Source organism: Psammomys obesus, unplaced genomic scaffold (assembly GCF_907164565.1).
Source record: "Psammomys obesus unplaced genomic scaffold, mPsaObe1.curated_primary_1811, whole genome shotgun sequence".
In the NCBI taxonomy this organism is placed as follows: domain Eukaryota; kingdom Metazoa; phylum Chordata; class Mammalia; order Rodentia; family Muridae; genus Psammomys; species Psammomys obesus.
In genome coordinates this window covers 4,142,502-4,167,920 of record NW_026585691.1, presented here as the reverse complement: position 1 = coordinate 4,167,920, position 25,419 = coordinate 4,142,502, and positions in this window count along the sequence as shown.

Here is a 25,419-nt window from a genome sequence, read left to right as displayed (position 1 = left end):
ACACACACACACACACACACACACACACACACACACACACACACACAAACAACTGCCCTAGGTTCCCCAGGACCTAGGCCAAGCGTAGCAGTGAAGCAGTTTGGCCTTGACTAGAAAGATGGTCAGAGAGGACATCATAGCCTACTAGTGAATGTGAAGCCATTTTGGAAGGAAACTGAGGAGTTTCTAGAACCCCAAGTCCAGCAGGAAACCAGAGGGCTGGACAGCTGCTGTTAGCCGGGGCTACCCTGAAAACAGGCATATTCTAAGCTGGATGAGTGAAGGTAGCTCTCACAAGGATGGCCTGGAGGGTCAAAGCCTAATACACCCTGTCTGGCAGGGGAGGTGGAGGGTCGGAAGGGCTGGAGTGGATAGAATGAAGGAATCAGCCATGCTCCTGTTTCCACACACAGGCTGTGTTCCGGATGTACCTGGCTCTCTGTGTCTGTCTCTGTGTCTGTGTTGCAGTTTGGAAGAGTGGAGCCTGACCTTAGCCAGATTTTCAATTATTTTTAAATTGAAACAGGCATTGAATCAGAGCAGCTAAACCCTAACACGGAAACTCACTGATAGAGCTGGTGGGAAGAGCTCAGATAGCCGGGGTGATGTAACTCAGTGGTAGAGCATTTGCTTTGCATGTGCGAGGTCCTGGAACCAAAGCTCCAGCACTGCAAGGAAATCAGCAGCAGCAGCAAGAACAAAGTGTCTTATAACCTCATGGAAGCCTTGCCTGATTATACCCAGTCCTTTGCGAGAATTTGCAACATTGACTGGGGTGCCGTGGTTTTTAAATTTGAGAAGTAATTTGGGGGGCTGGGGAGATGGATCAGTGAATAAAGCAAATATATATATTTGCACAAGCTCAAAGAGCAAAGCTCAGATCCCCAGAATCCATGTTAAAGCAGGGGTAGGTGAAATGGCCTCTTGCAATCCCAGCACTCGGTGTCCCTGCACAAGTCGGTTATTAGCTAAACTAGCTGGAACTGGCAAAGTCCAGATTCAGTGAGGGACCTTGCATCGGTGAAGTGCAGAGTGACCAAAGAAGATACTTAGTGTCAACCTCTGGTCTCCACGCCACAGTTATACACATGTGTGCATGCACACACCACACACGCACACACACACACACAAAAAACAGAAAAGTACTTTCATCTCTGCAGCAAAGGGAAGAGAGAGGTCACTGGTCTTTGAATCAGAAAACATAGGCTCAGTGTTCACATGACACAAAATCCCTCTGTATCTGAGCTCCCTTGTTGGCAAAGTAATACAATCCTCCGCCTCCCCCAGCACACTGTAGAAACTAAACAGCAGCATCTGAAAATTCTTTGCAAAGGTAAAGTAGTTGTGATATCATTTATTTGCCTGAGTGATACCAGTCTCCATTCAAACCTCACACGCACCCCGTCTGTCTTCAGAGCAGTACTAGGAGATGGCTAATGATGTTATCGTCATTTCTAGACAAGGAAGCTAAGCCCAGGACCATTCATCCTGGAAGTAAGAGTCCTCAGATCTGTGGCTGTAAGTCTGTCCTCGGGGCCCATATGGTAGAGACCTTATACACTCTTCTGAAGATAACTGCCACCACATTTTCTGCCGGTAACTTAGTCAAGTGTGCACACTATTTAAAAACAAGAGTAGACAAACTAGCAAGTCACACTGCCAAACACCAGTGTTTTACATTCCAGCCCCAAAAAAGCAGGGTGACGAGTCCCAAAAGCTCCTTTAGTTGCCCCAAAGTGGCACCCGCCTCCTTCTATCTAAAGATGTCACTCAGAATAGCCACAGACAGAAGCCAAAAGCATTTTGAGCAACTTGGGAGCTCAACTGAGTCACTGTCCGAGCTTTTTTTAGGTCAAGACTCTTCTGAATAAGCTCGGGAGAAGCTGATGTTTTAAGCCGTTATAACAAGATGAAAATAGCTCCCCGGCTTCCCGCCTTTCTACCTGCAGCACCTGACTTACGGAAGCCACCGGGCTGGTGGCCAAGAACTCATGGTTCAAACTGTGGATGGGGAAACACCCCCAACAAGGCTGCTCTGTTAGCTTTGGACCAGCCAGCAAGACCGGGCGCCTGGCCATGGGGCTCTGGTTTGGCCCCGCATAGCCTATATGTCTGAGACATGGGAGGCAACATGAACAAGAGTCCAATCTCCTGCTCTCCAGCACCAGCTGACCCATCTATGGCACGTGTGTGGCCTTGGGGAAACCTTGGTTTAGGGTCATAGGTAATAGTGATGCTCTTTTAAAGAATGTGATCCTAATAGAGATCTATACTAGAGATCCACTCAGAATCCCAGGCCTGAAAGAGCAACCGCCCTGAACAAAAGGACAAGTTAGAGAGAGGGGGGACTCTCCCTGGCCCCCATCATATTCCACTAAACTGTGGGCCCTGTGAAGCAAGCATGTGTGTCTATTTCACCGTGTTTTCTGATAGCCCCAACAGAGCCCGCTGGCTCCCCGGAGGCCTTCCGGGAAGAGTGGTGTGTTGTGTGGATTCAGCCTCTCTTCTAGCCACTGGAATTAGGGTGCTCAGTTGGAGACAGCAGATGTGTCAGACCAATTCTGCTGGGGAACTTCAGTTTATTGTTTTTAAACTTATAAAGTATGCATTAGGGGCTGGAAAGACGGCTCAGTGGTTAAGAGCACTGTTGCCACTGGGGGCCATACAGATGGGAGTGGCCTGCATTGTCACCTGAGGTGATATCTGTGGTCCGGGCTGCCTCCTGGGGTCTTTTCTGGGTCTATTGTCCTACTGCAGTCAGGCGCCAGGTTCGTGGCCTGTGTTGTCGCCAAAAACTGTGAGGAAACCCATGATCCAAGCTCCTTCTGACCATAAAGAGCAAGGATGTCCGCGTCTTTGGCAGTGACTTTGATGACTGCAGAGCACATTTGAGAAAGAGGGACACGGAAGGCTTCTGTGACAACCCCTATCCCCCCAGCACTCCCTCCCCCTCAACACCCAGCCCCCCCCCCCAAAAAAAATAGCAGCCTAAAAAAGGAAGCCATCAAAAAGAACCCTTAAAGGTCATGATAAGGATGCTGAGGTAGCAGACAGGGGCCTGAGTGCAGGCCGGGTGGACCACTGGGAGTTTCACCGTGCTCCACTAAGTATATGAACAACACAAATTGTTTTTATTAATTAATTAATTTATCTATCTATCTATCTATCTATCTATCATACTTTTTTGTTGAGAGGGAGGTCACAAGGGCTTGGGGCAGACATGGAAGGACTGGGAGACGTGAGTGTGATTGAGTGTGTGAAATTAAATTCCCAAAGAATTAAAAATATTGGAAAAAATAAAATAAAACATCACTGACTGTTCTTCCAGAGGACTCAGGTTCAAGTCCCAGCACCCACATGGCAGCTCATGACTGTAACTCCAGTCCCAGGAGATTTGGCCCTCTCTTCTGCCCGCTTTCGGCGCTGAACGCATGTGATGCACAAACATGCGTACAGGCAAACACCCACACTGGAAAAAAAAATTAAGGGAAAAAATTCGGGTGGGCGTAAGTCCTTTTGTCTTTTTTCTCCTAAGGGCATATTTTAAAATGAAAACCATCTTCCTTGTGTGCGTGCACTTGTGTGTGAGGCCTAAGGTTAGACTCACCCTTGATTCCTCTTGCGCCTGACTCACTAAGGCAATGTCATTCCAACCCAGAACTCACTAATATGGCTGGTCTCTCCAGGCAGCTTGCTCAGGAATCTCCTGTCTTCATCTCCTGAGGTTGGCCTTACAGGCGGGCTGCTCTACCTCCCAGGCATTTCCACGGGCCTGGGTATCTAACCTCCAGTCTTGACAATAGTGCTTTAGCTGCTGAGCTACCCACAGCCCTGGAATTACTTTCTCTCTCTCTCTCTCTCTCTCTCTCTCTCTCTCTCTCTCTCTATTTCTTTTGGTGGAAGGGGCATTGGTTTTTGTGTTTTCAAGACAGGGTTTCTCTGTGTAGCCTTGACTATCCTGGAACTTACTCTGTAGACCAGGCTGGCCTCGAACTCCTTACGATCCACCTGCCTCTGTCTCCCTAGTGCTGGGATTAAAGGCATGCATCACCATGCCCAGCAAAAGCATCTTTTCTTAAGGGTTATGACTATTACATATGGAAGCCTCTTCCTCTTACTTCAATCGGAAACAAGTTTTAAAATAATCAGAGCCTAAAACTATATAAATGTGGGATGGGGTTTGGACATATAGATAGTCTGGCTCTCCTCTATCTCTGTCTCTAAGGAATTAGAGCCAGGGCCTCATTAATACCAGAATCTACACAGCTCAAGTCCTTCACAGAAAACAACTTCATGTTTGCATATAACCCCATACAGCTCCCTGTAACCCTCATTTCTAGATCACATGAGTGTCTCATATAATGTAAATGCTATATAAATATAATACTTGTTTTAGTGTATTGTTTAGGTTGTAACGGCAAGGGAGGAGTCTATAGCTTACACATGATTAGAGCAGGAAATTTCTTTTTACACTTATTTTTATGATCTGGTTGGTTAAATCCAAGGATACAGAACCTGTAGATAGACAAGAGAACCACTTGAAACTAAAGGGGACCTCCTCCATGCCATCTTTCTTCTGTCTTCTTTTCTTTTAGTTTACTTTTGTTTCATGTGCATTGGTGTTTTGCACGCTTGTATATCTGTGTGAGAGTATGAGTAGAGATAGTTGTGAGCTGCCCTGTGGGTGCTGGGAACTGAACCTGGGTCCTCCGGAAGAACAGCCAGGGCTCTTACCCCCTGAGCTGTTTTGTTTTAATTTATTTTATATGCATTGGTGCTTTACCTGCATGTGTCTGTGTACCATGAGGATGAGTTACAGATAGTTGTACTCCCCACCCCCATTCCCCTCCCACCCCCTCTCCCCTCCATCTACTTCAGATGTCTATTTTCTTTCCTCTTCTGAGTGAGAGTCACGCATCCTCCCTTGGGCTCCCCAGTGTCAAACTCGTACCACACCTGTTTTATGTGATACTAGGGATTGAACCCAGAGCTTCACGCTTCCTAGACAGCCCTCTGTGTCCTGAACTACATCCTCAGCTTCTGGGAATCCAGAAATTCAATATGAATCTGGGTGCAACACAACTCAGTCCCTAACACTTACTTAATATCCTGTGTAGCCAGTTTCCAGAATCATGTGAACCACTCTCTCAGCTCACTGTTAAGAGGGACTGAATTCTAACCAAGAAGATGGGCAGCAGTGGTGGTGCCTTTAAATGGTCCTGTGCAGGGCTCTGTGTCTGTCTAGTCTTTCACAGTGACAAGGATGGGGTGCCTGGAGGCCTGGGAGGGTGAAGGCAGCGTGGACCCTCTGGCTCTTCCTCCCAAATGCCAGTGTTAACGGCATCCACCACACACCTGACTTGGCTTTTTTTCAAGTTCTGTGAAGGAAGAGCAACCTGCAGCAGAGGTGTGGTGGCCTGGGAAGCCCTACATACTTCCTGGCTCTTTACAGAAATGTCTTGCTGACACCGGATTAACCTTCCTTGACGAGCACAGCTTCCCACAGCACACTGCACCGGGAAAGACCTGATGACACTGCAACTCGGGGTGTTTAGAAATGGCATTTGCTTGGTGTTCGAAGTCGAAAAGTCCAAGTGTGCCCAGCCACCTAGTGTGAAGACGTGCTGGGAAGCACAGGTCATGTAAGCATCAAGAAAATGAAGGACTGGACAGACTGCCGTAAACCCTCCTGGCCCATCTGCCCACCTTCCTTGGCCTGGGCCTGGGCCCCTCCCTGCTTCTTGACAAGAGTCAATCCCACTTGCTTCCAGCTTTTGTTAGGGTGAACTAAGATGGCATTAATATGGTTCACAGTGCCTGGCACATGGCAGAGATGGGCAAGCCTGAGTGATTTTGGAAGAGGCTTCACTATTTTTATCACCACATTTGCTGATGTCACTGGCTGCGTTGGCCTCTCCAAGGATAACATGGCTTCAATCCCTCTCTTTGCAAGAGCCACAAAAACTCAGACACCTGAGCCAACCTTGGCTTCTTCCCCAGAGGGTCCCAGAAGTGTCTGATAAAAAATAGCCCAGGATGTGGAGATTTACACCACAGGACAAACCTTGACTAAAGGAGTAAAGCAAGAGAGATGAAGGTGCTGGAGGTTCAGGGCTCTTCCACACTCCAGAGCAGCTGGACCACCTTTCCGGAACATTCTCCATGGGCCTGGAACCTGCCACATCATCTGGGAGGTACCATCTAGGGTCTGGTCTCTCTTCTTCCTGCTCCTTTCCTTTACTCTTGCTGAAGCCAGGCCTCTGAAAACACTGGAGCCAACCTTTCCCCAGGCTCTCTTCTCCAAGAGCAAGCTAAAACTGCAGGAAAGCTGATGTTTGCTGCTCCCTGTTATTATTCATCAAGCGCCGTGGACCTTGATAATGTTCCCTCATCTCATCACCCTTAACAAACTGTAAGACAGTGATGTTCATTTAGTCTTACAAGAAGAGGAAGGCAATAGGAAAGAAAGCAGAAAGTCAGCTGTCAGCTGGAAAGGTAAAACAAGATCAAACATAAAAGGCAGAGGAGGCAGGACCCTCCTCATGGGCCTGTACGACTTCTGCGGGTTCCTCCGGCTTCAATCATTTGCGGAACCTGTAGCAACATCAGTGGCACACCGCCTTTGTTTGGACAGGTCTCTCTCTACTTGGTTGGAAGGGCAGCTCGGTCCTGTCAGGGCATGTGAGAGGACCTGTGATGTTAGCCTGGACTTCCTCTGCAGCGTGCTGTCAGGCAAGGGCGCCCGACCAGAGCTGGGCCGAGGAGCCTGGACGCCGAGAGCTCACATATGGTGCAAAGGCGCCCCCTAGGGGCGTGCTGAAGTTGGAGAGCCTAGGATTCATGGCCCAGAATTCACTGGGGCAGCAAAACCTTTCTGTGCAGGGATAAGGAATGAAAAAAACATAGGAGGAATATCAAATGGCAGAGAAACACTTAAAGAAATGTTCACAGTCCTTAGTCATCAGGGAAATGCAAATCAAAACAACCCTGAGATTCCATCTTACACCCATCAGAACGGCTAAGTCCAAAAACTCAAGTGACAACACATGCTGGAGAGGATGTGGAGAAAGGGGAACCCTCCTCCATTGCTGGTGGGAATGTAAACTTATACAACCACTTTGGAAATTAATCTGGCACTTTCTCAGACAATTAGGAATAGCGCTTCCTCAAGATCCAGCTATACCACTCCTAGGCATATATTCAAAGATGCTCAAGTATACAACAAGGACATTTGCTCAACCATGTTTATAGCACCTTTATTCTTAATGGCCAGAATCTGGAAACAACCCAGATGTCCCTCAACTGAGGAATGGATACAGAAGTTGTGGTACATTTACACAATGGAATTAAAAACAAGGAAATCATGAAATTTGCAGGCAAATGGTGGGAACTAGAAAAGATCATCCTGAGTGAGGTAGCCCAAAAGTAGAAAGACACACATGGTACATACTCACTTATAAGTGGATATTAGACCTCTAAGATAGGATAAACATACTAAAATCTGTACACCTAATAAAGTTAAGCAAGAAGGAGGACCCTGGGTAAGATGCTCAATCCTCATTCAGAAAGGCAAATGGGACAGACATCGGAAGAGGGAGAAAATGGGGAACAGGACAGGAGCCTACCACAGAGGGACTCTGAAAGACTCTACCTAGTAGGGTATCAAAGCAGATGCTGAGACTCATAACCAAAATTTGGGCAGAGTGCAGGGAGTCTTATGAAAGAAGGGGGAGATAGAAAGACCTGGAAGGGACAGGAGCTCCACAAGAACAACAGAACCAAAAAATCTGGGCCCAGGGGTCTTTTCTAAGACTGATACTCCAACCAAAGACCATGCATGGAGATAACCTAGAACCCCTGTACAGATGTAGCTCATGGCAGCTCAGTGTCCAAATGGGTTCCTTAGAAAGGGGAACAGGGGCTGTCTCTGACATGAACTCAGTGTGGCTGACTCTTTGATCACCTCCCACTGAAGACAAGGCAGTCAGTCTTGATGAGACCTAATAGGCTAGGTTTGGATGGAAGGGGAAGAGGACCTCCCCTATCAGTGGACTGGGGGAAGGGCATGGGAGGAAAAGAGGAAGGGAGAATGGGATTGGAAGGGGTCAAGGGAGGGGGCTACAGCTGGGATACAAAGTAAATAAATTGTAATAAGTTTTTTTAAATAAATAAATAATAAAATTTTAAAAAAAGAAAACAATGTAGGACTTCTAAAACCCAGGAAAGACACGTGGAAAAACTCAGGAACCCATTGAACAGGACAATCCTAAGCAAGACATTTGGTATTGTAAAGTTTAGGGTAGAAAGCCAGATATTATCTTTACGACTTCAGGTTTAAAAGAAAAACTCTTAAGATACTAAAAGTGAAGGAAAGGCTTGAGGTCAATAGCACTAATATCAAGAACTTGTATCCAACAAAACTGTTACATAGCAACTAAGAGGACAAGCCAGAGGCTGGAGGATGGATGACTATGATGCAGCTGCAGGGAATCGGTGTCTGGAATCTACAAAGAGCAGCTATAGATCCACTACACGAGAATAGACACACAAGTTTCACCATGGAGAAGAGGGACTGGCTGGGTAAAGCGTCCACCCATGCTGAGCTCTTTTTCCTAAGATCTGTGCACAGCTGGACACTGTAGCATCCACATCTGTAAGTCCCAGACTTCCATGTCGAGACTGAAGGCCAGAGACGAGAGGATCCGCAGAACGCTGGCTCACACAGCGGCCATGGGAACTTGTCTCAGAGCAGAAGGTGAGGACTCACAGAGAAGATGTACTCTGATCTCCACAATGCGTGTGCGTGCATGCGCACCCATGCACATGAGTACACACACACACACACACACACACACACACACACACACACTCAAGGCACACCTGTAGTAGCAGCACTGAGAAGGCTGAAAAGGGAAGGTTATGAGGAAAAGATCAGTCTAGGCTATTGTCGATAAATAATCAAATAATAAACGTGAGGGGGCTGGAGAGAGCGCAGCAGTTAGGGCTGCTTCCTGCTCCTGCAGAGGAGCCAGTTTCAGCCCCCAGAACCCACATGGCAACTCACAGCCTTTTACAACCCCAGTTCCAGGCATTCTGACACCCAGCACGGGCACATACGTGGTGTGCATACATATATACAAAAATAAACCACTTTAAAATTAGGGGGAGGTCAAAACATGGATTTCAATCTTGCAAAAACATAAAGGGATCACAAGCGTGAGGAGATGCCCAGCCCCCTTGGTAACAGGGACAATGCAAAGGGAAGTCAAAGTCCGATGTAGACTCACACCCACCTGGTCAGCAGAAGACTGAAATGGGCAGCGGCAAGCGAGGGCAGCAGCGCAGGACAAGGAGCGATCTTGGGCACCGTTGAAGAGTGTTCACTGTATAGCCACTGGGAGCAGCTTGCCCCTAGCTGATGAAATTCAGGACAGGCCTGTCCTACAGCCCAGCAGTTCCACGTCTAGATAAACACTCTTCCTCGCAGCCAAAGACATGAGCAACCATTACTAATAACAGACCCAGACTGGAGTAATCGAAACCTCCGTCCTCTGCAGGACCAAGAAGTCCCAGCGGACTCCCATGCCCGAACACTATCCCGGGCGATGGGTGAAGTACAGCTGTGCCCAGCAGCAGGAGGATGGGAACTGTGAGCAAACCACTGAAGAATACTCACAACTCGATCCTCTTGATGAAAGCTCGGGGAGTGAAAAGAAAAATTACACAATGCGGTGCCTCGCTAGGCCCCACATGTGGCAAAGCTCTGTTTTAAAAGCAAGGGGAGCTGGGGCAGTGGCTCGGTGGCTAAGGCAGCTTGTTCCGCAAGCGTGAGGGCCTGAGGGGCCTGAGTGTGAATCCACAGCACAAAGGTTAGAAGGCACTGGAGAGGCCAGACACAGCCAGAGAGCTAGTACCCAGCCAACTCAGCCAAAGAAGAGCAAACCTCAGCTTCAGGTTCTGAGAGACTGTCTTACACTCCATGTGCGTAAGCATGCATATCTGCACACTTCATGCAACACACACACACACATACACTAGAGATAGGAAAGCAAACAGAAAGCACTGAAGAAAAGCAAACAGGCACTTTTTAGACACTAGAAGTATAGGAAAGCAAACAGAAAGCACTGAAGAAAAGCAAACAGGCACTTTTTAGACACTAGAAGTACCTGAGGAGACTTAGGAAATGGCTCAATGAACCAGACTGGCTTGTTTTCAAGGGCATGGGGACCTGAGTTCAAATCCCTAGGATCCACATGAAAAGCCAAGACTAATTGTGTGTGTCTGTAAGCCCAGCACTGTGGGAGAGTGGAGACAGGAGGATTGTTGGGGCTTGCTGCGGCCAGCCTAGTTCAGATTCTGTTGGACACCCAACCGCAAAGGAAGAAGACAGAGGATGCTAGCGCAGGACGCTGGGTTCCCTCTCTGTCCTCTGCACCTGAGCATGAGTGCACATACCTGAAAACACGTGTTTGTATACACCTCACACACTAGGAAAAGTTTTTCATGGTTGGGGAGCACTTGGTAGCTATTTATCTAAAGGCACAAAACCCTGGGTACGGCATGATCTGGGTGTGAGCATCCACGCTGGAATCTCAGCACTTGGAGGACAGAGGCAGGAGGATCGGGAGTTCAAGGCCATCTTCTGCTACATGGGGAATTTATGGCCAGCCTGGGCTACATGAGACCCAGTCCCATCTCAAAACAGTTTTTTGTTTTTTTTTTCCCTATCAGGTAGTACTGGTGCACATCTTTAATCCCAGTACTGGGGAGGCAGAAGAAGGCAGATCTCTATGAGTCTGAGGCCAGCCTGGTCTACAGTGTGAGTCCAGGACAGCCAAGGCTACACACAGAAACACTGTCTCAGAAAAAAAATGTAAAGTTTAGTATGTTTACATACGTTCTTTCACATGTGAACTTTTCAACATGCCTTTAAAAAAAAAAAGGCGAGATCCAGGTATTATGTCATACCCCTATAATCTTGGCACTGAGCAGACTGAGGCAGGGGGGTCACAAGTCCAGAGCCAGCCTGAACTACATGTGAGCCTGTGTCAAAAAATAAAAAGAGAGCTGGGCTTTCCAAAGGGCAGGCAGACTGTGTGTGTGTGTGTGTGTGTGTGTGTGTGTGTGTGTGTGTGTGCCTGTGTCTGTGTGCGTGTTCATGTGTTTGTGTCTGTCTCTATGTGTGTTCCTGTGTATGTGTGTCTGTGTGTCCTGTGTGCTTATCTGAGCATAGAGAACCATCAGGAATAGTCAGTTTGAGTGGAGGCAAGAACAGGGAGGGCCTCCCCTGTGCCAGGTTTTAATTTGCAGAGTCTCTGTGGGCAGTAAATGCTGCCTTGTCAATCAGACACAGCCGAGAACACGCTGAGTGGCTGCAATTCTGGATTCCAGTGAATTAGAACTTACTGCTGTACCTAATAACCCCTCTGAAACATTTGCCTGGCATTTCAGTTTGCAAAAACACTCTCATGGGCCAACTCAGTCACTTCCCATAATCCTACAGAGAGGTGGTCAAAGAAGGTTATTGTATGCCCGTTTTATGTTATTTTAAAACCGGGGGCTCATGTATCCGAGGCTGGCCACGAACTTACCGGGTAGTGGAGGGTGACCACAAACTGTTGGCCCTCCTCCAGGACCAGAGTGTCGGCATTAGAAGCATGTGACCCCCATCCCCAGTTTATGTGATGCTGGGGCTCTAACCAGGGACTTTGCGCATGCTAAACAAGCCCTCCACCAACATTCCAAGCCCCTACGCGATTATTTACTTGTTAAGATTATTATTATCTGATAACATATATTTTCTATTAATTATTAAATTATAAATAAAATATAACATTTTATTATTTATTTAACTACAAGTGCTAATTTGTGCACCTGAGCACTGTGCTCATGGAGGCCAGAATATGTTAGAATACCCTAACATATGTTGGACAGTGTTGGATTCTCTGGTGCTGGAGTTACAGGCAGTTGTGGATATTGGGAACAGAAACTTGGGTCCTCTGAAAGAGCAGCTAGCACTCTTTTTTTTTTTTTGTCAAATTTTAATTTTAATTTTTATTAATTGAACTTTATTCACTTTGTATCCCCTCTGTAGTTTCCACCCTCCTCCCCTCCCAAACCCACCCTCTCTCCTCTTTCTCCACGAATGTCCCTCCCCAAGTCCACTGATAGGGGAGGTCTTCCTCTCCTTCCTTCTGATCCTAGTCTATCAGGTCTCATCAGGAGTGGCTGTATTGTCTTCCTCTGTGTCCTGGTAAGGCTGCTCCCCCCTCAGGGGGAGATGATCAAAGAGCAGGACAATCAGTTCATGTCAGAGACAGTCCCTGTTCCCCTTACTAGGAAATTCACTTGGATACGAAGCTGCCATGGGCTACATCTGTGCAGGGGTTCTAGGTTATCTCCATGAACGGTCCTTGGTTGGAGTATCAGTCTCAGAAAAGATCCCCATTCAGAAAGGCAAAAAGGATGGACATCAGAAGAAGGATAAAATAGGGAACAGGACAGGATCCTGCCACAGAGGGCCTCTGAAAGGCTCTACCCTGCAGGGTATCAAAGCAGATGCTGAGACTGATGGACAACCTTTGGGAGAGTGCAGGGAATCCTATGAAAGAAATGGGAAATAGTAAGACCTGGAGAAGACAAAAGCTCCACAAAGAGAGCATCAGCTAGCACTCTTAACCACTGAGCCGTCTCTCCAGCCTCACCTGTATGACTCATTTAAATAAATAAATAAATAAATAAATAAATAAAAATCAAGCCACAGAAAGCTACTGATGATCTTCTATTAGTCCCATCAAGCCCCTCTTCCCTGCAGCACCCTCTTCCCTTTCCTGGAACAGGTCCCCCTGCCCTGGGCCATACTCCTGGCACTCCCCAACTCATAAGGACCCTGTTTCTTTTACCTTGATTTATGCTGTCTTTGCCCCAATATGTGGATTTTTCTATTTTGTCTTCCTTAAGGAATTTTTCTTAGCTTTCCCACTGTCTCTCCAATGACTTTCTTTTTCTTTTACTTGCCTTTTTTTTTTTTTTTTTTTTTTTTTTTTTGGTTTTAAAAGACGCCTTGCTGTGTTGCCTGGGCTATCTTTAAATTCCCGGACTCAAGCAATCCTCCTGCCCCAGTATGCCCAACCAGGACTGTGGGTACATGCCACCTTACCCATCTCTACGTGGAGTTCTGATTCCTGTCATGTGTTACCAGTGTTTTGACACTTGTCTTGACTAAGTATCTGTGACGTGACAATGGGCACACAAATTCTAGAGCACACCATAGATTATGGCTGTTATCAAGGGCACAAGGGCACACTAGTCTGCAAAACTGCCTGGCCTCTCCAGAGCCAATGGCATGATGACACTGTAACCGTGAGAGATAACTGAGAACTCAACTGCTGTCATTTTATGTGGTCTGGGAAATTTTAAATTAGATAATCTCTACGGTATGTGTTAACTGAATGACCGTTCTCTTGTCCCTCCAATGACCCCAGAGAATAACAGTGAGCCATTAAACCAAAAGCCCTTGCTGACAGGGGGGGCCGCACCCTCACCGTCTCCCCAGGCTCAGTTTCAACATTTCCAGTCTATTTCAAGAAAAAGACTTACAGGCTGGGAATGTAGCTTGCCTAGCACACACAAAGCCCTGTGTTCCATTTCCAAGTGCCACATAAACAAGAAATGGTGTCGGACACCTGTAACTCTAGCCCTTGGGCAGTAGACAGGAGGATGGGATAAGAAGTTCAAGGTCATCCTTGGCTGTCTAGCAAGTTTGAGGCTAGCCAGGGAAATATGAGATACACAAACACACACACACACACACACACACACACACACACACCACATACACATACACACAAAGACTTATGTACTGGCAAAATAGTTTAGCAAGTAAAAAGATACTATGAGCTACAATACTTTGGGCTCCCCAAAAGGAAAGGCTCAGAAGTTTTGTTGCAGGGGGCACAGGCAAAGGAAACTCACCCCTAGCACTGAGCTTGCTCTGTGTCATCTAGGCTCAGAGAAGGCTGAAGGTTAGGGGTCAGCACAGGAGGGACAAGGAGAAGAAGAAGCCAGGAGATAACTCCAGATTCCTTCCCACTGAGGTTGATGGAGGCTGGAGTTCTAGTCTTCATCTAACTTGCTGTGTGAGTTTCAGCAAATCTCTTTTCTTGGAAGGACCTCCAACTGAGTCACTCATGGACGCACTTCCTGGTGTTCAAGACTTGGGAACAAATGTACTCCTCAGCCACATGATCTTCACTTGCATTTTTATAACCTCAGCCAGTGTCCAACTCCTGTTCACACATCCTGAGAAATCATGTCCTGTCCATTGTTGAGTTGAAAGGCCAAGGGTGTTTTGGAGTCAGTTTTCTCACTTAGTGCTTCTGGGCAGATTCTAGATCCTGGAATGAGAGAGCTTCCTAGAGAAGATTCCAGAAGGAGGTGTTAACTGAATGAGTAGTCAGTGCCCTTCTGACTCTTTGGGTGGTAGCAACACAGTTTTTGGTTGCTCTTTTATCTACAAAGAAGAGACGTATGACAAGAACTCGTTGACATTTTTAACCACAATATAAGCAGACATTTCATTCACAAAGCAAGCTGTAAACAGCAAGTACAATAAAAAAAATAAAATAAAATAAAAAAAAGAGCCTGCCTAACGCTAGCCAAAAAAACAGACCGAAGCAAAACTGGGAGCTCAAGCTAAGCTATCAATTCTCAGAAATGCTTTAAAGCAACGCTCTTCCTTATCCCCACTGTTGCAACAGAGCGAATTCTCTGATGTAATGTTGGTGGCGCTGAAAACTCTCAATGCTTCTGGTGGGAAGCAGTATAATGGCACAGGACCACATTATGATCACTGAGAAGTAGGGCAATATAAACTCTGCAGTAAAACAGTAACATCAGCAGTAGCTATAATAGTGAGAGAAGAGCCCACAATTCTAGGCTTAAGAGAATTGCTGCATATATTCTGAAGACAGCCTCACATTTGTCTCTCCCAGGGTAGTCAGGGAGATTAGCAACATTGAGAGACGTTCAATATGAGAAAACTATCCCAAACATCAGGACAACACATGACTCTGATTGTAGCTCTATTAAAAATAAAAAAAAAAAAAAGTCCATTCCTATGTCCCAAGACCAGAAGGTATTAAAATAAAACTGGCTAGAGTGCTTGGGAGTCAAGATGTTATGTTCTGAATTATTTTTAATTTTCTGTTTAGATGCCACTTTGACTTCAACGGACTAGAGAAAAGAAAGCACAACAGTTTAAAAGAGAATTAATCTTTCGGCCAAATTCTCCACTAGACAATAAGAAAGGCAGGAATCCTGCCTAACTTACTCAACAACATTTGCCAAAGTGTGTGGCTGGCACCGGCGCAGTGTTCTGTGAGTGTGTGGACTAGTCACTGGGGGCTGCCTGCCTCTCTCTCTGACAGAATAACTGGTGGAGGTCTCCTGCTTTTTGCTAACACCTCCACCGTCTCCAGAACCAACACACTTTCTTTTACAAACACCTTCTAGAAAGCTAGGGTCTTTCCCTCTCCCACAATCTGATCTGCAAAAGGAAGACGTGCTCTCAAGGCTGCCATTTCATTTTAAGCCACAACTGACAAGAATTCTGCAGACACATGAAAAGGAGACCTTATGTTGGGATGAGACGAAAGACAGAAGGATAAAGAGAGATTCTATGGCTTAATAGAAAATTAAGGTGGAGTTTGACATAGGAACTATAAGGAACCGAAATGGAAAAGGCTTATGTTTGTATAAACAAAGAGTTCCTAACAATTCAGAGTCTAAATATTTGGTAAATTAGTAGATGGGAAATTTGACCAGTTGCCTCCTCATCAACCATTTCTCCTCTTTCTTAAAGGAAAGTAACAATTTCATTCACACTTCCGCTTTTCTGATAACTGAATGCTTTGGGGAAGATTGAGAGCAGGGTTGTTTTGGGGTGGCTAGGGTGTGAATCTAGATTCCCTAAACCAGGTATGGAGTTCTTGCCACTCAATATGATTTTATCAGTGAGGTGGGAAGTGAGGTCAGCTAGGAGGACTGCAACATTTTGTTTGTGGAAAGGGACAACGAAGAAGCTGGAGAGACGGCAATTAAGAGCATTCGCTCTTCAGGAGACCGGGGTTCAATTCCCAACACCCATGTGGTGGCTCACAACCATATGTAACTCCAGTTCCAGGGGATCCAACACCCTCTTCTGGCTTTCATGGACCCTGCATGTGTGTGGTGCACAGTCACAGACGAAGACAAAACACGCAAACACATAAAATAAAAATAAAGGTTAAAAAAAAGAAGGAGAGGCAATGGCAAAAATGTCTTTGTTTTTTTTTTGTTTGTTTGTTTGTTTTTTTTTTTGAGGATGTCTGGTCCTGAACTAAAAGAGACCAAAAGTGATGGTGGCAAACACCTGTAATTCTAGCACTTGGGAGGCAGACACAGGCAGACCCATAAGTTTGAAGCTAGTCTGGGCGACATATCGGATTTCAGGCCAGCAAGGGCTACATAGTAAGACCCTGTCTCAAACAAAGGAAAACCTAAAGCAAACATCTTTCAGCCCCAGAAGGAAAGCTAAGAGAACCTCAGGGAACTCAGACTGTAGCCACTCCCTTTCGTAAGACCTCTTGTTATCTGCATACCAACACAAGCTGTGCACGGGTTCCATTCTCATCTCTGCTACAGCAGCCAGTGGTACAGAAGTGTTTGCGGAAGGGATGCCTGAACGGGAAACATCCTTGTTTGAAAAAAAGAGGATACTAAGGTTTTTGGTGCTTTTGATGCTAGCTTTTTCTGTTGTTTGTTTGTTTTTCAAGACAGGGTTTCTCTGTGTAGCCTTGGCTGTCCCAGACCCACTTTGTAGACCAGGCTGGCCTCGAACTCAGAGAAATCCACCAGCCTCTGTCTCCCAGAGCAGCCTCTGTCTCCCAGAGGGCTGGATTACAGGCGTGCACCACCATGCCCTGCTTCTGTTGATTTTTTTTAAACAACCATTCAAAGCAATAAATACTGTCTTAGGTGGTATGGCTCTAGGCACCAATGTCATGAAAAGTAACAGTCAGACTTAGGTTTAAATCTGGCTCTGTTACTGGCTAGTCAAGGGCTCTTAGGCAAATTACTCACCTTCACTGAGCATACCTGTAAAATGAGCCTAGCAACCACTAAATTATAGGGTTGCCGTAAAGCTTAACTGAGAAACCACAGGACCCGGCACAGAAAGGGCCCAGTCAGTCATTTGTTACCTCCACAAATTCCTCCAGGATGCCAGAACGAATCTGACTGAGAGGAGTTTCCATGGGCCAAGGGAGAACTCAGAGATGTCAACCAATCAGCCCAGCATCCAGCATTAACGTCACCAGAGCTGAAACATACAGGCATCAGAGGCCTCCCAGACGAACATAGCATCATGCTGGGACACTCCTGCCAAAATGGTACAATATGAACTTATTGTAAGGAAACATCAGACAAACCCCAGATGAGACTTCTTATAAAATAACTAGCCCAGACTATTTGAGAAATGTCAATTGTCAGGAAAAACAAGAAAAAAAAAAAAAAAAAAAGACAAAGAAACTGTTCCACATTAAAGGACACAAAACACATGTGGCTTCTCACTGTGATGCACAGCCTAGGCCTCTCTCTTGCTATGAAGGACTTTACTATGACAGTTTGTGAAATCCGGTAAGAGCTGTATCTAGGCACTATCAAAGTTAATTTTCTAGTTTTGACAGTTATCTGGAATTACATATGAAAATATTCTTGGAGGGGGGAGGAGACTAAACCTAGCTTAGCCAGTGAAGTGTTATGAGCTGCAAGCATGAGGACCTGAGTTCGAATTTTAGAGCCCCGCAGCTGAGGAGGAGGCAGAGGCACGCCAATCCCTAAGACTTGATAGCCAGGCATACTAGCCAAACTTGTGAGCCCTGGGCCCCCCAAAAACCAGGGAGACATGGCTCAGGAGCTAAGAGCCCTGCTGCTCTCACGGAGGACCCAAGTTCAGTTCCTGACTCCCATGTGGCAGCTCACGGCCATCTCCAACTCCAGTTCCAAGAGATACAGCCCCCTCTGCTGACTTCCTCAAGCACCAGGCACACACATGTGGTACGCACAATGCATGCAAGCAAACACTGCTACACCGTAAGATAAAGGTAAATACATCTTTAAAAAGCTTAAGTGAGGTTTCTGGCTCCTGAGAAACCACACTTGAGTCTGACCCTTGTTTCTGCACATATGTTCATACAAATACACCTGCACATGCATGCACATACACATATACACATGAAGGAGAAAAAAAGGAAATGTCCTTGGTTTTAGGAAACAAATACACTGAGTGAATAGACAAGAACCTCTGGAAATCACGTGTGAACAGCTCAGGGAAAAAAATGAAGTTCTATCTCTAGAGATGCAGATAGAGGGATATAAGGTTGAGTCAAACATGGCAAAACATTAGCATTAGCCAGGTAGAGTGGCATATGTCTGTGATGGAGATACTTGGGAGGCAGACGCAGGGAGCTGAAAGCCAGGCTAGGGTACATGGCCACTTACCACAAAGCTGTGTGGTAGGAACAGAGCCCAAAAATAGCATAATAAAGCAGCATCTATAACAATACTTAGAGAATCTAGGTGAGAGGTATCTTGGGGTTCTTTGTACTATTCTTGCAATTTTAAATCTGAGATTATTTTTAAAAAGAAAATTCAAAGACAAAGGCGAAGCTGAATCCTGAAAGAGAGCAGGTATCTGGGGTAGCAGAAAAGAAGACAGAAAACTCATTCCAGATTGAGAAAAGCCTTCAGGAAGCTGCTGGGTGCTTGCAGGCCTGTTTATGTCACAGTGTGCCACACTTGAGCAGGTTGCAGACAGAGGTGTCACCATCTGTCACCAGGCAGACTACAGAGAAGGACACTGGGGTAGTTGCTGGGGCTTGTGAATGAGCAGGTCAAGGGCAGGCAGGAGTCAGAGAATCCTCAGCAGCAAGGATGGACTCGAGTGGGTGGGGCCCAGTTTCGAAATTCCTTGCATGCCTGCCAGGGCTGTGGGACTTTATCCTATAAGCTGAAGGTGGGGAGGATGACCTGATGAGAAATCTGTTGGAAAGTGAGTAGGTAGGAGCCAGGAAGGCCTACAAGGTGCAGAGACTGATGCTAAAGAAGGCAAGAGCTTGAACATCTTTTGCCCAGAGCTAGAAAGGCAGCACCCAAGGAGGCAAAAGGACAGGCCGTTGTTCGTCCTCCGATTCCAATTTGCTCTGTGGACATTGCAGAGGACAAAGGACAACTAGGCGATCTGAAAGGATAGACCGTAGGATGATTTTAGGAGGTGGAGAAGTGGGTGTGAGACAAACATCTGTAATATCAGCACTGGGGAGGCTGAGGTAGGAGACTCTCAAGCATGAGGCCAGTCTGCACTGTGAAGCAAGACACAGTTATTGTAAATCTAGTGAAACCTACATGTTAACTATCCTGCCAACTTGGTATCATGAAGCCGCCACCCCCATGCCTGATTTCCTAAAAATCAGATGTGTCTGCCACACGGGCGCTATGGCCAGGCCTGCCATGACTTCTTCCCTTAGTTGGGGGGCGGGGGGGGGCTAAAGCCTGCTCATCAGGCTGTTTGTGTTACACAACAGTAGGGCATTATAAAGCAAATAGAGCCAATCCATTCATTGGTGGCTCAGCAAATATTTGGCTGATGTAACTGTGTGCTTAAGAGACTTGAGTGAAAGGAAAAGAGAAAGGGGGAAGGGTGGGAAACGTGGAGTTTGTATCGTGATGAGAGTGGCTTTTCTCACTGGGGGGGAGGGAAGGGGTCCTCACTTTGTGCATCCAACTGACAGAGGGATGTGTTTCTCGTCCAGTTTGGAACGGAAATGGTATCTTTATGTCCTCCCAGCCTAGTGAGGAGATACCCATGGCACAGAGGAGTGTTCTGAGCAGCCTGTGAAATGACCCCCATTTGGATGGGTGACGTTCCCCGAATGCACCTGAGGGATTCTTCCTCAGCTTCTTCGGGCACGGAGGTAATGGTGATGATAACGAGCTATGCACCTGTTATGTGTCAACCACCCGGCAAAGTGCTTCTCTCATTTTGCTCTACACCTAACCACACCTGCAAGGCAGACTCCTTATGCCGGAGGAAATCAGGCTCAGAGAGATTGCTGGCTTGTCCAAACACACATCCCACCCCCCACCCCCCACCCAGCCATCGGCGGGCAGAGGCAGAGTCTGAATTCAGATTTTTCTATCTGTGAAAGCTGTAGCCATGCCTGTGTAGTGCCAGGAAGACCCAGTTAAATAAGCAAAAGCATCTGCAGTGCCAGCAAGTCTCCACATGAAAGGTGAACAGGAATCACCGGGGACCATTAGACGCCCCAGCCCAGGCCCAATTCTCATTCATTAAGTCTTCGATAAGGCCTCCTTATCTGCATTCCTCACAACCTGCATTAGGAGCTGAGGCTGTTGGTGTTGGGACCTCATTCCATAGAGGGAGACTGTTGCCTCTCTCTGCTCTTTCTTTTCCATTCTGCATCTCTAAATCTCAGTCCTTTCACCTCCCTGAAGAGGGAGCCGGCACAGCAGCTGACCACTCCCAGCGCACCTTCCTTCGGTTCTGTGGAGGGGGAGGGGAAGGACTCAGAAGCTGGAGGCTGCACACTCCAGGCTGACTCACCCTAACAGAGACCTGGTTTTGCCTGGCCATCTCTTCCTGTCTTTGTTTTTGTTTTTGTTTTTTTTTTTTTCAGACTTACCTCTTTTAGATACTGCTGTCTCTATGGGGCTGTGGGCCATCTCAAGGCCTTGGGTGTCAATCACTAGAACTTCTAAGACTTTCGCACTGAAGTGTGGTCTGTGAGCTCTGTTAGCCTTTGGACTTTGGACAGGGAAGTAGAAACTTCTTCCAGGGAGTAGAGAGCAGAGGTTGTCCGTGTTCCCTGGGATCCTGGCTCCATTTGAAAAACTAAGCTTTCTAACAGTGTATCGACTCTCCCCAGTCACAATTTGACAAGGGAGCGTGTGTTTCAAAGACACGCAGGTACTAATACTTAAATGAGGTCTGTGCAGAAGAAAAGGAAGAGAAAGAAACTAGCAATGAGATCACACTGGTGTCCTAAGTGCGAGGCATACGCATCTCCCATGTGTGAAGCACTTCATTATTTACTCTTCTTCCTGATTTACAGTTGTTGCTTTATCAGGTGAAAAGCTGAGAGTCGAAGGTCAGTGACTACAGACATGATCATCCTGAGCCAGGATTCGAACCAGGTCTGCCCAAGCTCTTTCTTCCATCACAGGCCCATTAGCTTATAGGGTTGATGTTTTATATGCAAATCCAACATCCAGTTGTTGAGCTTTAGACCAAACATTAGGCCCACCCCATGGCTTAATAACACCATCTGTGGGTCATCATGTGGCGGTCAATGATGGGAAGCCATTGCAGGTGTTTTTAGGAAATCTGGTAAAGGAAGTCAGGATGGACGGAAGGAAAGAATCAGCATCAAGTAGTAGGTAGGCAGGAGAGAGATGCCAGGATTCTCCCGAATTGGTACCCAGTGTGACCAAGAGCAGACCAAAGCAGTCAGAATCACAGCAGTCTCAGAGACAAGACATGGTGAGCTCAAGGGACCTTGACTCAGGCAAGGCCAGCCAGGAAATGTTCTCAAGAGCCCACTGCCGCCTTCCTACTCAGGCTCAGCCTGTGTGAAGGACTTTCATGTGTGCAGGTGTCCGCTGGCCCTCAGCGTTATGCTAGCTATTGACACTTATTTTTTTTTTTACTTTTTTTTAATTAATTAAAGATTCCTTCAGAGAGCTCACAGCTCATGTGCTAAGCAACTAAGCAAGCATTTTTTTTAAGCACAGTGCTTTGTGAGCCAGAGCACCAGTTCACATGCAAACACAACATCCAGTGAGCACGCAGACTGCCAGAGGGGAGATTGTGCTGACTACAGTTTCGGCCCTTCCACTCCCGACATCCTCCAGGCCCTTGACGTAACACTGCAGGGGCCACAGAAGAGCGATGAGAAACTTCCTGGAGGCCCAGAGAGCATATCATCACACTGAAAGTGAGGAGGGGGCACTGCAGGCAGGGTGGACACCCATTCCACACACTGTGGCTTTAGTATCTTGTATCTCTCTTAGCTACAGCTCGGAGAAGGCCAGGGTGCTTGAGACTGGCCTTTGGACCTTTCTCACTCTTGTCTGACAAGTACTAACCCTTATATATACCTCTCATGGCAAATCCCTCCAGAAGAGCCAGGCTGCCCAAAGTGCTGGCATCTTAGGGCCTGATGGGTGACAAGGCCCAGAATTGTAAACAAAAGCTCTCCCTGTGCCCTCTATATTTCTGTGGTTGTTGTTTTGTTTGGTTTGTTTTCATCTTTGTTTTTGTTTTGCCTCCTCACTGGCCTCTGTTGTTTTTTTAATTTTTTTTAATGTGTGTGTGTGTGTACCATATGTATGAGGGTGGATATAGAGTCCAGAAGAGGGTGTCAGTTCCTCTGGAGCTGGAGTTACAGGTGGTATGAGTGCTAGAACCGAACTCAAGTCCTTTGGAAGAACAGCAATTGCTCTTAACTGCCAACTTTCCAGCCCCCTCTCCATTTTCCCCCCTAAATGACTATTTCCCTACAGTGTCAATCATACAACCACTACAAAAGACAGGGGACAAGTGAAAAGGGAGCCATAAGCCACAGTCTCTGTCCTCACTGAAAAGGGGAGGTGTGAGCTAGCCTGGAGTCAATGAAACTTGAGCAGGCAGCCGGAGAGGTCAGTGGGACTCTTGACTACGGCAGGAGTAGAAAGAACATTCTGAATCAGAACGAAGAATGGCTTTCCCCTTGGAGAACTAGGAGCAAGGGAGGACAGGTGGAAGGATCCGAAAAGGAAGCTGGGATAGTATCGGGGTGACAGGGTGTGCGGGGTGAGAACCTTTGGGATGGCTGGTTCCCACACAACTCCTAGCACCAGCATATGTGGGTCCCTGCTTGCGGAAACCCTGTACAGCACCCACAGGAATCAGCTCCATCTCCAGCAGAGCAGGGATGAGGCCTAGGCCGGGAAGCCCTGGGGAAGTTACTGTGAACAAGTAGTGCAACCTGCCTCTGCCCTCAGCAGCATTCTCGTCCCCAGACACCCCACACCCTGCCCTCGTACACACACGGGGCCTGGCTTGAAGTACTTCTGCTGAGAAGTAGCCAGGACCAAGAAGAGGAGGGACAATGACATCACGAGCTGCACAACAGTTGGGATTGTAATAACCAATGGAACTACAAGCCTTGAAAACCTTAAAAGGACTAGCGCGTAAGTTGTTAACTGAGAGCCTGCGGAGCCAGCCAGGCCGAGAAGAGTTAATGCCACCGGCGGAGTGCAACCAATCTCCCGTTGGCCCACATCAGAGTGATGATTCAGACAAACCCACTAGACTGGATTAATCCACAAGACAACTCTTGGGGTTGTTTGGTTTTTCAAATGTGGTGAAATTCACATAGCATAGGGTTAGCCATTTTAAAATATAGGACTTAGTGGCATTTAGAACACTCACAGTGTCCTTTAACCACCATCTCCCAAGCTCTAGAACATTTTCACCCTCTGCTGCTGTGAGTTGAATCTATGACTGAGGAGCTATGAAGTTTAAGGAAAGAGAAGTGACTGATTCCAGTGTGTTGTGGTAAAATAGGACTTGAACCCAGGCTTTCCAATTGCTGTGAGAGAAGAGGGGACATTTGTCCTGAGACTGCCCAGTTCTGAGGCTGACTTCTTGCCACCCCTCACCCGGACCCTGGCTAGAGTATCTTGCACCCAAATAGGCAGGGCAAGACTCTGCCAGATTCCTTTCCCTCCTCGGCTCCAAAGGGTCCTCATTGGCATCCAGGTGATGCCCACGCTCCTGTTATGTAACATAAACCAATGGATTCATCACCAGCAACTTGTCCTGAGAGGGCAGACCACACGAAGTGCTCTCCAGCGCTGGGTACAACTGCATCCCAGATCAAACTCTCCTTTATTTTCACTGCCTTACATGTCTGCAAGGCACAAGGACCAAAGTTTCATCTCCAGACCCCAAGGTAAAACAAAAACAAACACACAAAAGGGGAGGGTGGTGGCATTCACCTGTAGCCCCAGAGCTGGGGAGGCAGAGATGGGCAGACTCTGGAAGCCCAGCCACCGACCAGCCAGCAGCCTAGCCTGTTTGGTTAATTCCAGGCCAAAGTATAAGGGGGGTAGGGGCAGAAGCTGAGGAACACCCCTCCAGATTGTTCTCTGGTCTCCATGTGCAGGCACAGACATACACACATTCATGCACACACAAGAATACACACAAGTGACCAAGCATACACACATGCAAACAAGTCTGAAAAGATACACTGTAACTACAAACAGTGACATGCTGATGACAGTGATTCATGGTTATGATTTGGAGTGTGGTTACATTTTCCTTTTGTTCATTTGCACATCTGCCAAGCTTCTTTGGACACAAACATGTCCCATGTAAGAAAAAGAGCAGTGAAGAGGCAAAACTCTTGCAAGGCCTCTGCTCTGCCTCACCTTGAGGACCTGGGCCTCACCCTGTTCTTCCTGCCTTCTCCCATACATCTCCCTGATGTACTCAGGAATTAATCATCCAGCTAATGAGTGGATTCCACTTCTGCTTTCTCTAACCCCTGGTGAGTGCAAGTCCCTGATGCCCATCCGCCCCACCAGTGGTCAGTCTTCAAGAGGCCACGCTGGGGCTTCCCGGCCTGAGGTCCTGGGCTTTTTCTCCTACAAGGCAGCAGTATCAGTGAGTAGCACAGGTTGGCTGAAGGCTTTACAGCTATCTCCTCTGTTTCCTGCACTCACAACGCCAATGTCTGGGCCACACGTCTCGAAACCTCTTATGGGTCCTAGCCCAATATGATTCCATTACTGTTAGGCAGATGTTTGATTGCCAGGGCAACCAGGAGAGGAACAGTACTCAGAGCAGCCTCCACTTTCAACTCAACTCTATTTTGTTAAACTCTCACCAGGCTCTGAGCTCGCATCACATCTGTGGTTGTAGGAGTGTAAACCTCAGTCCTTCTGGGTTTTTCCTCCTCATCTTAGTGTGTCTCTCTTTGAAGGTCTAGCTGACATATCCAGTCTCTCCTGCAGTTTTCCAGCATGACTTGTTTTATTTTTACCAGCTCACCCTGATAACCTTTTCTCTTCCCTGCTGTCTTTGGATAAGAACTGCTCACTGAAAGTAGATGACTATTTTTTTTCTCGGTGTATTAAAAGCTAACCAGGATGTCACAATTGGAAATTTCCAGTAGAGAGAATGTTTAAGAGGGCAGATTTAACTATGTTTATTTTCCCTCCTTGATTTGCCACCCCCTCTTGATTTCCTGTTCTAGCTCCATGGCTACACACACACACACACACACACACACACACACACACACACACACATAC